Below are 16,710 nucleotides of genomic sequence, written 5' to 3'. Positions count from 1 at the left end.
TCATGGCATAGGCAAGTAGAAAATTCTTCAAGATATTTGGTAAAGATTCAGGACTCTAATTGATATCCAAAAGGTCAAACACTCCTGAGCATACATGCACATTTCTCTTGTGTATATTCACCTTCACTGACCCACAACACCTAGATTCCACACACTCTGATCTGAATCTAATTATTTCCGCACATAAAGGAGGCAAAATGAAGCATTCAGAACATGATGAGCTGATTCAATGACTCTTCTAAGCAGCCCTTGTTCTGTTGTGACTTCAGTTCGCTAAGGGAGGAGCCACTTTTACAAGGAGGTTTCTTTTTTCCTACTAACAGCACACACCCACGGCCATCAGACTCTCTGCCTCTCCAGCTCTGTCCAACTCTCCCTCTCAAAGACATATAATCATCACAGCCCTCACTTGCAAAATGTCAGTGGATTTCAGAACTAACCTCTCTCAAAATTGCCTCTTGATTCACATTTGTCCCTAAAGAGGATGATGCTTACAGCCTATAAGGCCTGATTTCCAACTAAGAGTCTAACAATAAAGTTTTACAATGTTAATTCTACCTGTATAGTTAAAGCAGTAAAATCCCCCAAGTATTGGGAGTTACATCAGTAAAATAGCCCTCTCCATCACTGTTTTTATACACCGGGGCGGCCAGCCTGTGGCTCCAGAGCCACATACGGCTCTTCTGAAGTTACTATGCGTCTCCTTGAATCTTAGCACAAGCACACGGTGACCAGCTTATGTGGCTCCAGAGTTGCAGATTGGCCTCCCCTACTATACACTTTTCCTATACAGGGAGAAAAATAGGCTATATTGATATCAATCTATCTGTCACAGATTTGGACCTGCCTGTAGTAATATATGAATATTATGGGTTAACCTAAATACCAATTATTATTACATCATATAATGCCTTCATATAATAGCAAGCTATTGGAACCAAACAGGAAGGCACATCAATAATTTGAGATAATACAACAAAATTACATAGCAAAAAATGGATCTAAAAGACAGTAAGAAATTTAAAAAAGACTCTGCCTAGAGGCCAGAGAGATGTTGGGATAGTATTTAGAGGCACAGGCTGTATCTAGATCCCAAAGAGTGAGATTCTGAGGTAAGACAGGCTTGTCTAAAACTTTAGGTAAAATAGAGATGCTTTAATATTTTATAATTACTTTATTAATGTTATGCTTTGTCCCCATGGCGAAGATAAAATGATACTCTAGTTTAAAAGACTGCCTGGTCACTATATGTTCCCCTGGTCTCAGCTTCTGAAGGGAAGAACTGCAGATGCTGAACTTATTCAGACCTACTGGGTGAGCATTCAAAGCACAAAAACCTTGGAGTGCAAGAATGATAGGACTCCACCTCAGGAACAAAGGCATGAAGACACCTCGGAGGATTTGGCAGAGATACCTAGGAGGTGTCAGAACTACAACCAGCTCTGTTTTTTTCTTTTAGTAACCAACTTTGCTGTATCAGTACAAAAATGTGAGTAGACAATATGGCTCTGCGGGGCTTTGGAAAGAGCTGTGGATCCAGAGAAGCTTCGGACGCTTTGGGGTCCGAAGCAGCACATCCGGGTCAAAGCGCTGCCTCGTTCGGCTTCCCAGAGCAGTTCGGAGCTCCCTTGGAGATCTGGCCATAGGGTATAATGGGGAAACAATAAAATATCTATAACTTTGTTGTTTTATGTCTGATTTTGGTGAAGTTTTCAAGGGTGATAGACTATGCAGAGTGGATGAAGCCTGCAAAGTTTCAAGAAGATCAGTGCAGGGGTTTGAGGGTAACAGCACCCCAAATTCTTGAAAGCAAAACTCCAGGCTAAGGAGAGGAAAGAATCAACACAGAAAATCAACTAGCATGAGTTTTGCCTGTCAGCAGCTAGGGGTGCAGGCCCCTGAACCCCCCTGCACCGATCTCCTCAACAGCTGGCAGGCTTCGTGGCAGCAGGGGCCACCATCCCTGCCACTTTTACCCCGCTGTGCCTTAACACACGCGATGTCACCCATGGCACAAGTTTTGCTTGTCCACAGCTTGAGGTGCAGTTTCCCCCAAACCCCTGCACCAATCTCCTTGAAACTTGGCAGGCTTTGTGGCCTCAGTAAGAGCTACCAGCCCTGCAGTTTTCACCCCCCTGTGTTGTAACACATAGACATGACAGGAGCTTTGCTTTCAAACATTTGAACAAACCAGAGCCCCCCAAGGGATGACGAGGTCGAACGGTCACAAACTCCTGCAAGACCGTTTCAGGCTGGACATCAGGAAGAATTTCTTTACTGTCCGAGCCCCCAAGGTCTGGAACAGCCTGCCATCGGAGGTGGTTCAAGCAGCTACACTGAACACCTTCAAGAGTAAATTGGATGCTTATCTTGCTGGCATCCTATGACCCCAGCTGACTTCCTGCCCTTTGGGCAGGGGGCTGGACTCGATGATCTCTCGAGGTCCCTTCCAGCCCTAATGTCTATGAAATCTATGAAATCTATTTGAGGTACAGTTCCCTCCAAACCCCTGCACTGATCTCCTTGAAACTTGGCAGGCTTCATGCACTCGTCAGAGGTATCATCCCTGCATGTTTCAACCAAATCGGACAAGAAACAACAAAGTTATAGGTATTTCATTGATTCCCCATTATACCTTATGGCCAGATTTTCGAGGCGGCTCTGAAGCTTTGGAGCCGCTTCAGCCAGAATGAGGTGGAAACCCGGTCCAGGGCTCCAGATTGGATCATGGCCATCCAAAGTGGCTGGATCCAAAGCTGGATTGCATCGCTGCCAACTCACACAGGTTTAGTAGACAAGGTCACACTTACACTTCTTTTACACTGGAGCGGCTACCTTGACTTCCATAGTCACTCCTGATGCACGTTGCCACAGAAGCAGAATCAAGCCATTTTTATCTATAGGCCTCAATCCAGCCTTTTATATTTCAGAGAAAAACAACCAAAGTTAGATGTTCTTTGACATCTTTATTCAGCACCTGACACAAGTGAAAAAAACAGAATGCTGAAGAATTATGCTTTTCTAGGGGAGTTTCTATTAAAGTTATTCTCATCCCACTGCAGTTTCTCATTTTCTTTGCAGCTGATTAGCATCCATTCAGTTCCACTGGGATACACCCAGAGACACTCCCCTGATAAACAGATATATAGGAGAAATAAAAGAAAGTAACATATCATAGGTAATGATAGAACATTGTTAAAAACAAGTATTCCATACATACTTATCTTTTATGTATAAAGATATTTGTAGTGATAAATGGCCCATCACGGTAAATGATTGTCTGAAGGTATAAAACAGACACTGGAACAGAATACTGAACAAGCCCTCTGACCGTTTAGTGATCATATTGCTATTATTCTTATGTTATGTGGTTATTTTATGTAGTCCCAGCATGGTAATAGGAAAAAAGAGAGTAAGGAAGTAAGGAAAACAAATTTGACTTTAAGTACCATATATGGCTGACTGTTCTCAAGAACCTGAATTGAGCATTGCTTTTAATTCCTCAAGACTTCAACCTTCAAAGGGGTTATATTCAGATTCATCATCACCAGGGAATAACTGCTGCCATCAGAGCAGTTTCAATTCTACAGGATGGGGACAGGCCTTGGGGTCCTGAGGTGTAGTGGGGGTGGCACAGCACCTATCCAGGCTTCACAAGATTTTTTATATGGCAGCACACAGGGAGACATTGGAAAACATAACTGAAAGGGACTTCCTTGGCCATCAAGTCCAGCCCCCTGAGTCTGCAGGCAATCATTTGTTCAAAAGTGTTCACAAGAACATTTACTTTAACCCCTTTCACTCAGCGTAGCCACAAAGCACCTGACAAAGAAAAATCCTTCGGTGTACCAGGAAAAGTGAGGGACAAGGTATCTCCAATGCCTGGACAACTGGAATGGCAAGGAATTTGTTAGGTAAAATATGCTTAAAAATCCTAGGAAGTACTCCATGCCTCATCCTTACAGAGGAAGGTAAAAACCCACAATGGTCCTTGCCAATGTGGCCTGGGGAAAAATTCCTTCCTGACCCCAAATCTGATGATCGGTTTGACCCTGAGTGCATGAGCCAAACAACTAGCCAAGCATCTGAGCGGTTTGTCAGTCCTGTTCAGAGCAAGGAGACCATAGCAAGTCTCCCAACACTAACAAGGGCCATCATCAAAAATTTAGAGGGAAATGAAAAAAAAAAAACACCCCAAAGACTAATTCATGTATTTAAGGGGAATAAAATGACGTTCTTAGCCCCTGGCTCTGAAGTCTGCAGTTCCCAACCCTTCTCACACAGAAGATTCATTTTCTTTCCAAGTCCCTTCCAGAGGTATCAGAGATGTTCAGCCACATGTCACATGCTCTCATAGTACCTCTAGGAGCACCCCTATCCTATCATACTATCCTATCACACTACTGTGTTTGAAAGACCATTATTCTAATGGTTAAAAATGTTTGAATGTCCAGTATACATTTGTGGGCAAAACACATATTCTTTCAATTTAAAATGTCTCGCTCTGTCCCTGATATTACTGCCTTAAATTCATTTAAAAGGAGTAATTATATCACCTCTCAATATTTTCATTTGGAAAAAATAAACAAGCCATTGTTTTAATATCTTCTCATAAGACAGGTTTTCCATTCTCCTAATCATCCTCATAGCCCTGTCTGTATGTGTTCCAATTTAAATTCATTTTTAATATAGGTACCAGAACACAAAATAATATTTCAAATCTTATCAATGTCATGTACAGTGGTACTAATGCCTCCCAGCTTCTATTAAATAAAAAATACACAGCTTAATATACTGTAGAATTGTGCTAACCTTTTTCTTGGCCACATCACTGTGGCAACTCAATTATCCAAAATCAACAAATATATCCAAGTCCTTCATCTCTTGCTTCCAATCTGTCAGTCACAACAGAAGTTCTTGGTATTAGTGCCTAAGTATATGATCTTACATTTTGTGCTATTAAATGTCACATTATTTCTATTATTCCACTCTACAGGCTTATGAAATTCTTCCTGTATCATAATCTGATTCTCCTCTGTATTAGCAATACCTAATGTTATCTCCAGATTTTGTAAGCACACATCAATTCCTGCACCCAGGTTGCTCAGAAAAAGATTAAACAGGATGGATGCTAAGACCAGGCCCTTAGAAACATCACTAATAACTTCTCTCCAATTTAGAAATTCCCCTGCCCCTCCTCCACATAACCTATTCTTAACTCCCTTTTAGCTGCTTATCAACACTACAATGACAGTCTTAGGTAATAATTTCCCAGGAGGTACAAAAACAAATACCTTGCTTAAAATTAAATACATTGGGTCCACTGTACTGCTCTAATCTAAGGCTAGGTACAGACATTCAAACAGTCTGAAGAGGATTCAAACTACTTATGGAGGTGTCTTTACATGGACTAGGATAGATCAGGCATGGATCTAGGATAGATAGGTGATCTAGGATAGGTCAGACTAGGATAGATCAGGTGAACACAAGTTTACCCTTTGGTGGGAGGGTGTGCAGGGGGGTATGCAGGATGCCTGCATTGGCGGAGACCAGCAGGTTGGGGGTACTCCTGCATGCCTCCCAGTGTGCTAGATACTGCTGAGGGCAGCAACCTGGAGACGCCTGAGGGTAGCTGAAAGCAGTCTATTAGTATGTCACCCCGATCGGCTGCTGGGCACACCCCCCAACCCTGCTCTCAGCCGCAGGGAGGGGGGAGGAGGACTGTGGCTTCTGTCTCAGAGACCTGGCTCTGGGTGTAGGAGTTGAGCTAGCACAATCCGCCCCCCACCACCTGCTTGCGGTCGAGAGCTGGCTGGGTGGAGGATGTGGGGCTGGAGAGAGATTATGTGCTAGCTCGACTCTGTGACAGCCCAGAGGTAGGGCCTGCTGTGCAGAACTCCAGCCTGGAACCCTGCAATGGGGGACTAGCAGGGGCCTGCAAAGGAGCCTGGGATGCCAGCAGACAGCAACGTAACATGAACTGATGGGGGATCTGATACAGAAATGCGATAGAGTGGTCTAACATAAACTGATTAAGTTTGATACCACATTGATCCAGATTTAGCTTACACAAGGTTTCACCATTTTGAAACCAGTCTATGTGCCCCAAACTTCTGTTCTGTTCCAGGTGTAGACCAGTTTCTATTCACTTATACCAGTTTCTGTGTTATGTCTGTACCTGGCCTAAGAAGTCAGTTATCTTGCATCATAGAATATTAGATTGGTCTGACACAGTCTTTAAAGCCAAATTGCATTTTATCCCATCATCTGTTTACTTGCACCTCCTTAATTATTCTTTCTTTTAGTATCTGTCCTCAGGCCTTGCATAATATTGAAGTCAGAATAATGGACACGTAGTGGCAACTTTTTGTCTCTGGTTTTAAACCAGACATTATGACTGCTTGCAGGCATTAAAAAAATAAATAAATAAAACAGTGCTGTAATTTAAACTCTGCACGCCCGCATGTCAAGCCAGGTGCATACCCAGTCTTCTTCCCTTCTCCAAAGAACATTTCCCCAGTGCCTTGCTAGGTATTGGCTCAGGATTTACCATAGAGTGCCACTGTGTCGTGGACCACAGTGAATCCTTCCCACTTCCCATGATACACACGTGCAGGGGTGAGGCAGAATTGTGACGCTTATGCTTTCTGAGGCACATTAGGTCCCATAGTATGAGATATTCCACAGTGGGCTTCATTTGTTAAGGCCTGTGTGTATCTTGCCTTATTCCACCACTAAGATTTAGACACACTGTGCCTAGGAAAACCATGTGAAATCTCCTGCATCTGTCTACCGATTTCTGTACCCAAAGACAGAATGCCTTCAGGTACTGGTGAGATTTCAAATCTGTTTCATCCCAACCACCAAGGCTTAGGCAATACATGATTCTATATTTGAACGGGCTAAAACATTTGTCTTGCCCAGGATATAGCATTCACATGTTAAAAACCACAGTCCATGAAAACCATCACTGCATTTGACACTAATTGGGATGCTCCTAGCAATGTCAGTAGACAGGCGAGCTTTTGACTGAGAATGGAAACTAAATAGCCCTCCAGGAGAAGAATTATGCACACTGAGAAGGCTATTTGATGGCATGAAGAAGCTTGTACTGTCACAGGCCACCCTGTAACTCTTGTACAGATAAAAAGAAGGCTTCAAATTTCAAGACTGTAAACTAATACCTGACCCCAGCACAATATAAAATTAGGGAAAAAATGTTCCAGTGTTGTAAAAAGCTAATTTATGCATGTATAACTATAAAGCCTATGCTTTCTCACTGTCAGAATCATTAATCAGAACTGTAATAGCACCTGGGAGCCCTAATCAGAGACTAATACCCCACTGATCTAGGCACTGCACAAACGCAAAAGATGTACATTGTCTTCTTTATAAGAAAAATCAGCATATTTTGTAATAGCCTGACAAAAGCTATAACTAGGACCTGGTTTAAATCAGAGGTCCAGCTTGCTAATAGCATGGCCTGATCATGGCAGGGTCTGCCATTTTTGTGCCCGAACCATGGCACCTCCTCTTCCCCGCCATACTCCTGATTGCCTGAGGGGGTAGGTTTAGGACCAGATTTATTTGCAGCAGAAGATGCCTTGCTCCCAAGGCCTCTGATTGTTTCTGAAAAGCCCATGCCTCCCACACACACACACACACACACCCCCCTCCCTGGAAGAGGCAAGAACAGCAGTAGCAGCCATCTGCCCCGTGTTGTTTCTGACAGGCAGGGAGGAAATTCCCTTGTCAAAAATGCACAGAGCTCATCTTCATTGCTGCTGATTAACTGATGCTGAGCTCAAGGTCAGACTCATTGCCGATTGGCCAGCAGCCCATCAGAGCAGAGTGCCCTTTTTGAAAAGGGAATTCCCTCCCTGCCAGTCAGAAACAACCTGGGGCAGGCAGCCGCTACTGTTACTCCTGCCTCTTCCAATGAGGCGGGGGGTCCATGGGCTTTTCAGCTGCAATCAGAAGCCTTGGGAGCAATGCTTCTGCCTGCAATTAACCCCGGCCCTTGGCCATGTGCTCCCAAGCCAGGCTAGCCCAATCGCAGCCCCCCATGGAGAGCCAGGCTGCAGCTTGCCCTGACCTTCCAGCCCCAGCCCTGGCTCTAAGGGCACTGTGCTCCCCAGTCCATATTGACAGCTGCCTTTACACACATACACTCTGCCAGAAAATGGGTGCAGGGGGTTGGGGACACTCAGGGGATGCCTTGGCAGATGGCCTTGGTACCAGGTAGGGGAAGGGCTGTTTGCTCCTGTGGGCAGGAAAACTGGGGAGCTAGGGGTGCCCAGGAAGCTGGGGGTACCTGGGAGCTGCCGTGGCAAATGGCCCTGGCACCAGGTAGGGGAGGGGATGTTTGGTCCTCTGTGCATGTGTTCTCTCCCCCACCCCCAAACCCCTGCACCCATTTTCCCATCTAGAGAACCAAACAGGCTCTCTCCTACCTGGTGGCAGGGTCATCTGCCAAAGCAGCCCCCAGGTGCCCCTAACCCCCCATACTGCAGTTTTCCTACCTAGACGAGCAAACATCTCTCCTCCCCCGCCCCGCCCCCAGATCCCCATGCTCTCTCCCCCAACCCTGTCCTTTTTGCAGCCCTCCCCCACTGTCCCCGGGGGTTCCTAGGCTTTTTCTGTTGGCTGGGAAATGCAGTCAGTATGCAGCAGCCAGCCTGCAACAGCCATCTTGTTTCAACAAAATGGCCACTTGCTGGGGAACAAGAATGTCCTTGCAAATAACATGTTTTCATGAAAATCACTTAATTTCATGATTTTCATGAACAATACAGAATTGAAATTTAAACCAGGCCCTAGATATAACCCTATGTAGACAACTCATTCTTGAGGATGGTTACTTCTCCTATAGGGATCAACACAACAACTGAGGCCACTGCCAGTCAGAAGAACTGGCTTGAGTCTGCTCTGCAAAAAAAAAAAGCAGGATTTGTGGTACAGATGGGATGTTCAGCTCCAAATGATAATTATTCAGGATTCACTAGACTCCCTATGGCAGCACAGAAGGAGACAGAAGGGAGGAAGCAATCAAGGGTAGGAGGGAAGTGTATTTTTTGCACTCATTTTGTGCTGGTTTGTTTAACAGAGATTAGCATTCCAGAGATTCAGCAATCAAAATCCTGACATAAGAACTTTGTTCACCATAGATTTATAAACTCTGCTTTCTTTCCTCTATGTACAGATTCATCAAGGATCATGCAATCTCCATGTAAATATTGTAAAGCTGGTATTTTGCCAAGCAGTCTAGTTGGAACATCATAAACTGATTCTATATGTGGCTGAGGATATATAGATCAAAAGGTAGAGATTTCAGAGCACAAAGAGAAAAAGAGAGAGCACAAACAGTCAAACATAGGGCACTGATTTATAAGCAAAACCATTCTGAAAAGTAGAGTATGGAACTAAGAGTCCCTCTAGGTCATGTCCTGGGCAATATACAGTTCACGACAGAACTCTAACTTATCTTGTCAGCAGTGATGTACAAATCTTTTTTGGTTCATCTCTTATTTTATGTTTCCTCATGTATCTTCTGTACAGTGCTTCTCTTACACAGCTGACAGATGTACCACTTCATAGATTTTATAGACAATAGAGCTGGAAGGGACCTTGCAAGATTATCGGGTTCTGCCCCTGCCCAAGGGGCAGGAAGTCAGCTGGGGTCAAAGGATCCCTGCAAGATAGACATCCAAGTGCTTCTTGAAAGTGTCTAAAGTAGGTGCTTGCACCATCTCTGAAGGGAGTCTATTCCAGGGCCTGGGGACTCAGGCAATAAAGAATTTTTTCCTTATGTCCAGCCTAAAACCATCTTCCAGGAGTTTGGAACTGTTGAACCTTGTCTTTCCTTGGGGTGCCCTGATGAACAGATGTTCTCCCAGTTCCTGATGCACACCCCTGATGTACTTATAGGCTGCCACCAAGTCACCCCTGAGCTTACGCTTTTCCAGGCTGAAGAGTCCCATGGCTTTTAGCCTTTCATCATAAGGCCTGCTTTCTAGTCTTCTAATCATGCATGTGGCTCTCCTCTGGACCCTCTCAAGCTTCTCCACATGCTTTCTGAATCGCAGAGCCCAGAATTGGATTCAGTACTCCAGCCGTGGCCTCACCAAAGCCAAATAAAGCAGGAGGATGACTTTCTGGGTCTCACCTGGTGGCTCATGTTCATCCTGTGGTCAATCATGACCCTCAAGTCTCTTTTAGTCATGGTGCTAGTGAGCGTAGCACTGCTGAGTCCATAAATGTGGTATGGGGTTTTTTCTCCTGAAGTGGAGCACCTTGCATTTCTCCATGTTTAACACCATCAGGTTTCTTTCTCTGACTCTTACTGCATAATTATATTTATCATAAACACTGGGAGAAAAATACCAAAGTATTAAAAAAGACCAGAGATCCACAAAGATTTATGGTTGTAACAATATTTTCCCCATTAGATGTTAATGCTTGTGTTTTAAAGAAAGTGATTCAAAATTTTTCATATCCTTATATTACCAGTCAGATATTTATTGGCCTACATTGCAGAGAGGGATCTACTCACTGTATCAGGAGGTACCAGTAAATCATACAGACATGGTGTTTGCAATCAGTGACAAAGGGCAGTATCTCCAGAATCGGTTGCAGGTTGATTTATTTTAATGACAAATATAGGGTCACATTCCTATGTTTCTTTATTCCTGGCTATGTTGGTGTGGTCTGCTTAGCATACAGGGAACATCCAACTGATGTGCTATGGGAGAGCAGTTGACACATTCTTAGCTCCCTGGGAACTCACCAATTGAAAGTCCCTCAATTATGGTCTAAAACATTTCACGATTATGATAATTTCCCCAGGTGGTTACAGTCACTGGGTATATTACCCACTGACCCAGGACCAAAAACTCCTTCCCTGAAAAACTACTCTTGCCCATAGGTGATGTAGAGCCTGAGACAAGTCTAGCCACAGGGGTCAGTTGGTAGAAGTTGTATGGTACTGTTTCTTGAATACTTTGGATAAAACAGGAATTTGCTGTTGCACGGACAGTAACATGGTCATTGTCAACGCTGCAGGACTGAATTAAATGAACTAAGACTTACAAAGGGAACTTCTATTCCCAGCCTCTCCCACTCTCCAGAAAAAATCACCCATCTCCCATGTACAAGCCCTAAGACCTTCTCTTCAGAAAGTTACAAAGCTGGCAGCTAAAGACATAGACACTAGTTTTACTGGTAATGAGGGAGGCTAGCTATATGCAGAGGTTGGGTGTCTTCCCAGCTGATTACTTAACATCAGCCTGAGTAAACCCAATTTCCTCAAGCATAGGCTGAGGTTCATAAACTCTTCAGACTTTAAACCCTGGTCTTAATTAACACATTTAGAAGTTACTTCCATTCCTTCCACTCACTAATTTTTCTGATTTATTACAAAAAGGTAAAAGGTCTTTTCTCCCATTACCAATTACCTGAGCTATTCAGTACTCTTTAATGCAACCTTCCATGACTAAATTTGTTTCTAGACTATCAGGTCTCCACTTTTTTTACTTAAAATATTTGTCAAACAAGAAGCAATTTTCTACTTATGAAGGAGTCAGCTAATTAGTATGGTACCCTGGCATTCTGTCACACGGGCTTGACAAACAATATAGCAGATTAAAGAGTTGCTAATTGGCTGATAGTGTTAGCAGCAATTTCACAGTGCTAATGTACCAAGAAAACATTAAAAAGTTCCTCTGATCACACTATGGAAAAATTACACAAAATAAGTTTAAAAAGAAGAGTCAGTATGTTACAGTAATGCTATGTGATGTGGAAACATACGCATTATCACTTGGAAAGGACTGAAGGTGACTGAAAGCTGAACATGACAGTTTCAAAAAAGAGAGAGACTGAGAAAAGATATGAAAACATGGATACAATCTACATGAAATAAGAATAAATGACATATGAGAAGTTAATCTGTAGCTGTTTGCATAAGAATAACTTAAACTCCCTCAAACAAACATCCCACTGGTTTCGATGGCAGAGAGTTAAGGTAATGCTGACACTTTTGTAAAACCCACTTTTAATGTGTAATTTCATTTTCTTAAAAATAAATGTAAAGAGTCTTGTGTTTTATAAACACAAAGACAAAGGATATAGTGAGGCTGAAGTGCAGAAGTGGTCATCCTGATATTGTTGTCCCATAAGGCCTTCGAGATCTATTGGATTAAGGAGATATCTTGTCTCATTCCAGCAGCCAGTGGTTTGCCCACGATGTAGTTATAGAAAGCAATGCACTTTAAGATATAGGGTGCTTACTAGCATTATTTTTCAGTCTTCTCATGTCATGTTACCATGTTCAAATTTGGGTCTAGTAACAGGCACCTACTATTGCTCAATCTGTAGCTTTAGCAAGGTCCTTGTTGATACTTCATTCCCTTATATGTGAGCATCAGGAGTTCTGTAGTCTGAAAGTTTCCTCCATATTCACACATGGTATTGGTGTATCCCCATAGCTGCACATTAAGTTTTGTCTTACTGACTCCTGTTTGGATGTGGGTCAAGCTTCTCCATGTTGACCAACATAACTCTGCACCTGCAGGGAAATGCTCAGCAGTTTTGATATTCAGTCTAACTCCCTCCTGGGTCAATGAACTGCCACATTTATTTGTATGTCTGTCAGTGTTTTATCCAGTGGCTGTATTGTAGAAAGGAAACTTTACCATGATTTTAAACTGGGAGTCACAATGTGACTACATAGTGGGTGCCTCTTGTCTTTGATCTGCTGGGTACATTCTCTTTTATTTGCTGCTTCTCTCCTGGTGTCTGATGGAGAGATTCTGGCAAGAAGATGGAGACTGTTGACTTCATTCATTTAAAGCATCCAGTAATGCAACTTTCAGTCAGCACAGGGTCTAGCTTCTTTGCATGTGTCAATCTCTTCCAAACTGGGCATCCATACCTTTAAAAAAAAACAGGGAAGTTTGCTATTAAATCTTTATATGGTACAGATAACAGTCTCAACAATAAAGGTAAATGTTACAGCTTTAAAATATTTTTACATTAGAATGATACAGTATTCAATATATTAAATAACTCATGTTTTATACTGAATGATACTGCATGAAATATGTGCTCTAATTTTTTTTTAAATGTATGCATCCAAATCTTAAAAATTACAGGAAGACAGTGTAGTTATGGAAAATACTTGGCCTTTCTTCCCTCAGTGCTCTTGATGAACTTTGAAAACATCTATGAAGAGACCCTGAATGTCTAAAAGAAGGAATCAAAATAAGTCCTAGAGTCTCTACTGATATAAATTAATTTAATCAAAATATTAAGGGATGTGAATAAGAAATACCTTAATTTTCAGTACAACAATATTAAGAATTTTTGGTAATAAGAAGAATTTCAATTAATCATTTATGAGTCTAAATTATATTTAATTGGTGTTACTGAATATTAGGAAAATTTAAATTATTGGACTGGTAAAATCAATGGTTGCCACCTAGCCTGTTTAGGAAGGATCCTATAGGCAAAAGAGTTACGGAAGAAACAATCTGTCTAATATGCCATTATCTGTTTCCAAATCACAGACAACTCAGAAGTAAATTACCCTGATTGTTTACAGATCAGTATTCTAAGAGATAAAGCATAAAATAAGGTACTAGTTTGTACATGCTGCACATCACTAAATCACAAAGGAAAACAGGATGATGGGCTGGTAAGTAGCTACCTATAATGTGTAGAAAAAGATGCTTTAAAATATGAGCCTTCCGTCTCCTTAGTATATACTGAAGATCTCATATACTGAAAACATTCAGAATTTCTAAAAATTATAGATAATGATTGCCTCCATCACAGAAGAATTCTGTATTGGAATTCACATTGGCAGATAAACAGGAATCAATTACAAAACTGAAAAAAACAGTAGTTTTATGAGAGTTTTAGTATAACGTTCATGGTATATACATTTTATATGTGTAACCCAGGCGGTACTGCAAGAGGTACCCTCTCTCCAATTGAAGGGATCACAGCAGGTGCACAAGCACTGTGGGAGGTGTAGGGACTCTCCTGCCCCTATAGAGCACAGCCAGACCACCAATGAGGACTTAACCATATACCTTTCAATATTGGGAACATAACAGGCATAAATCAGAGGGTATAGTGGACACTACAGTGCCCCAAGGGGGCAAGATTCAACAAAGGTTAGACACTTACAATCACTGACAAAAAACAGGGTTAACAAATATAAAACACAATATAAAATATAACAATATAACAATATAAAACACAATATAATATTATATATAACAATATATTAAATTATATATAACAAAATTATATATAACAATATAAAACACAAACAGCAGAACAAACAATACGGGTTGCTGAAATATAAAAAGGCGCAAAATGTCAAAGAAATATAGGGGCTTGGTACCTGGAGGAGAAGAAAGACAATGACCCCTTTTTACTTCAAGATTTACACCTTCTTATCTCACTCACCCCAAGTGGGATTTGAACCCAGATCTCCCATGTGGGAGGCAAAACCACTACCACACAACTACCACTGGCAGTACTAGTCCAGCCTGCTAGGGGTCTTGACCTTCCTGGAGCAGCGGCCTCATGTTGAGCTGCCTGGCCTCTGATTGGAGGAGCTGGATGCAGACCTAGGAACCTCTCAGGTCACTGCTCAGATCCTTCCTGGAGCAGGGGGAGCCTCTCCTGCTGGCTGCAGCCTCTCATAGGGGTTCCTGCAGCCCAGTGGAGAGCCTCTCCTGCCAGCTGCACGCCACGCTGCTGAGGGTCCCACTGCTGCCTGCAGGTCCTGCTCTTTCAGGCTCATTTGGGGCTCTGCTCCTGCCCCACTGGCTCAGCTCTGTGAAGCTCCTTCCTTGTTGTCCCTCGCTGGTCTCTCCCCTGAGCCAGCCTACTCTGGCCCTTTTATCCCCCTCCAGGTGACCCAAGGGGCCCATCAGAACATGGGGGGGTGAGTCTCTGGGGTCTGGCTGGTGTGGAAAGGGAATCCCAAGTCCTCATCTTTTACCCCTTCAAAACCCCTGGGCCAAATCATTACCAGATTGGGGAGGAAAGGGAATCCCAAGTCCTTCAATCATCTTTTGCCTTTTCAAAACCCCTGAGCTAGGTCACTGCCAACTAGCCTGTCACATCTGTAAAGCATTTTGTATAGGTGAGAAAATAAATGGGTTGTTAATAACAATTTGTATAAATCAGAAGCTGGGAATTTTAGAAGAATCAATAAGAGATAATAGGTATTAGGAAGAAAACTAATGGAATTAGGGACAATAAATACTTTAGGTATCTTATGAACACAATTAGTCCTAGCAATGGAAGGAGTAGATGGACATAGTAGAAATGCCAATAATAACAAAGAAAAGGGTGAAGTACCTAATACATATTACTATTTTCTGACCTGTGCTAGGCCTGTGCAACTAGGAAACTATTCGATTCAGATTCAGCAGAGTCAGATGCCAGAGATTCAATTTTGAGATCCAAATAGTTTTTCTGATTTGATTTGGCCGAATCGCTTCAGAAGATTCAGTGCCAATTTGGAGATTCGGCCATAGAGTATAATGGGAAATCAATGAAATATGTATAACTTTGTTGTCTTTTGGATGATTCAGATGACATTTGCAAAGATGATATCCTCTTCTGAGAGCATTGCACATGCCAAGTTTCAAGATGATAGGTCCAGGGGTTTCTGGGAAACTGCACCTCAATTCCTGAAAGCAAAACTCATGTCACTTGTGTGTGTTAAGCCACAGTGGGGTGAAAACTGCAGGGTTGGTATCTCTTACTGAGTCCAAAAATCCTGCCAAGTTTCAAGGAGATAGGTGCAAGGGTTTCTGGGAAACTGCACCTCAAACTGCTGACAGGAAAACCTCATGACAGGTGACACTGTATGTGTTTTAAAGAACAGGGGGGTGGAAACTACAGGGGTCATAGCTCCTGCTGCAGCCACAAAGCCTTCCAAGTTTCAAGGAGGTAGGTGCAGCGGTTTGGGGGAAACTGTACCTCAAGTTGCTGACAAGCAAAACATGTGACATGGGTGACACTGTGTCTGTTAAGGTGCAGCAGGGTGAAAGCTGTAGGCCTGCTAGCCCCTGCTGAGGCTATGAAGTCTTCCAGCTTTCAAGGAGATAGGTGCAGGGGATTCTGGGTTCTGGGGCCCTGCACCTCTAGCTGCTGACAGGTAAAACTTGTGTCATGGGTACATGTGCAACTATGTCTGTCTTGGGGCTGGGGGGTGGGAGGAACTACTGCAGACCTGGCTGCTACATCCTGCTGTGGCCACTAAGCCTTCCAGCTGTTAAGGAGATAGGTGCAGGGTGGTTCTGGGGCCCTGCACCCCTAGCTGCTGACAGACAAAACTTGTGACATGGGTGCTTGTGCAACTGGCTGTCTCTGTCTTGCGGCAGAAGCATTTCCCGGCTCTGTATTGATTCTTTCCTCTCCTTAGTCTGTGGTTTTCTAGGTGTTAATCCTTGCTCATTAACTCATTATCCTCGCTAGCTGCTGTGTATTGCACTGGTCCCTGAGTGAATCAATAGAGAGCCAGGAGCTGCTTCTGAAACACCCTGCCACAGGAGCATGAGAGAGAAAACAAAAAAAGCAAACTTACCCAGAGAGGCAGGAGAAACTGCGGTGAGCCCGGGCAGGAAAAACACCATATATCAAACAATTAAAGAAATCAGCTGGGGCCACAGCAGATCAAAGGAT

The sequence above is a fragment of the Crocodylus siamensis genome, chromosome 6, assembly GCF_052110815.1.
Source record: "Crocodylus siamensis isolate JL-2025a chromosome 6, ASM5211081v1, whole genome shotgun sequence".
Classification (NCBI taxonomy): Eukaryota; Metazoa; Chordata; order Crocodylia; family Crocodylidae; genus Crocodylus; species Crocodylus siamensis.
Note: the sequence above shows the minus strand (reverse complement) of the source record.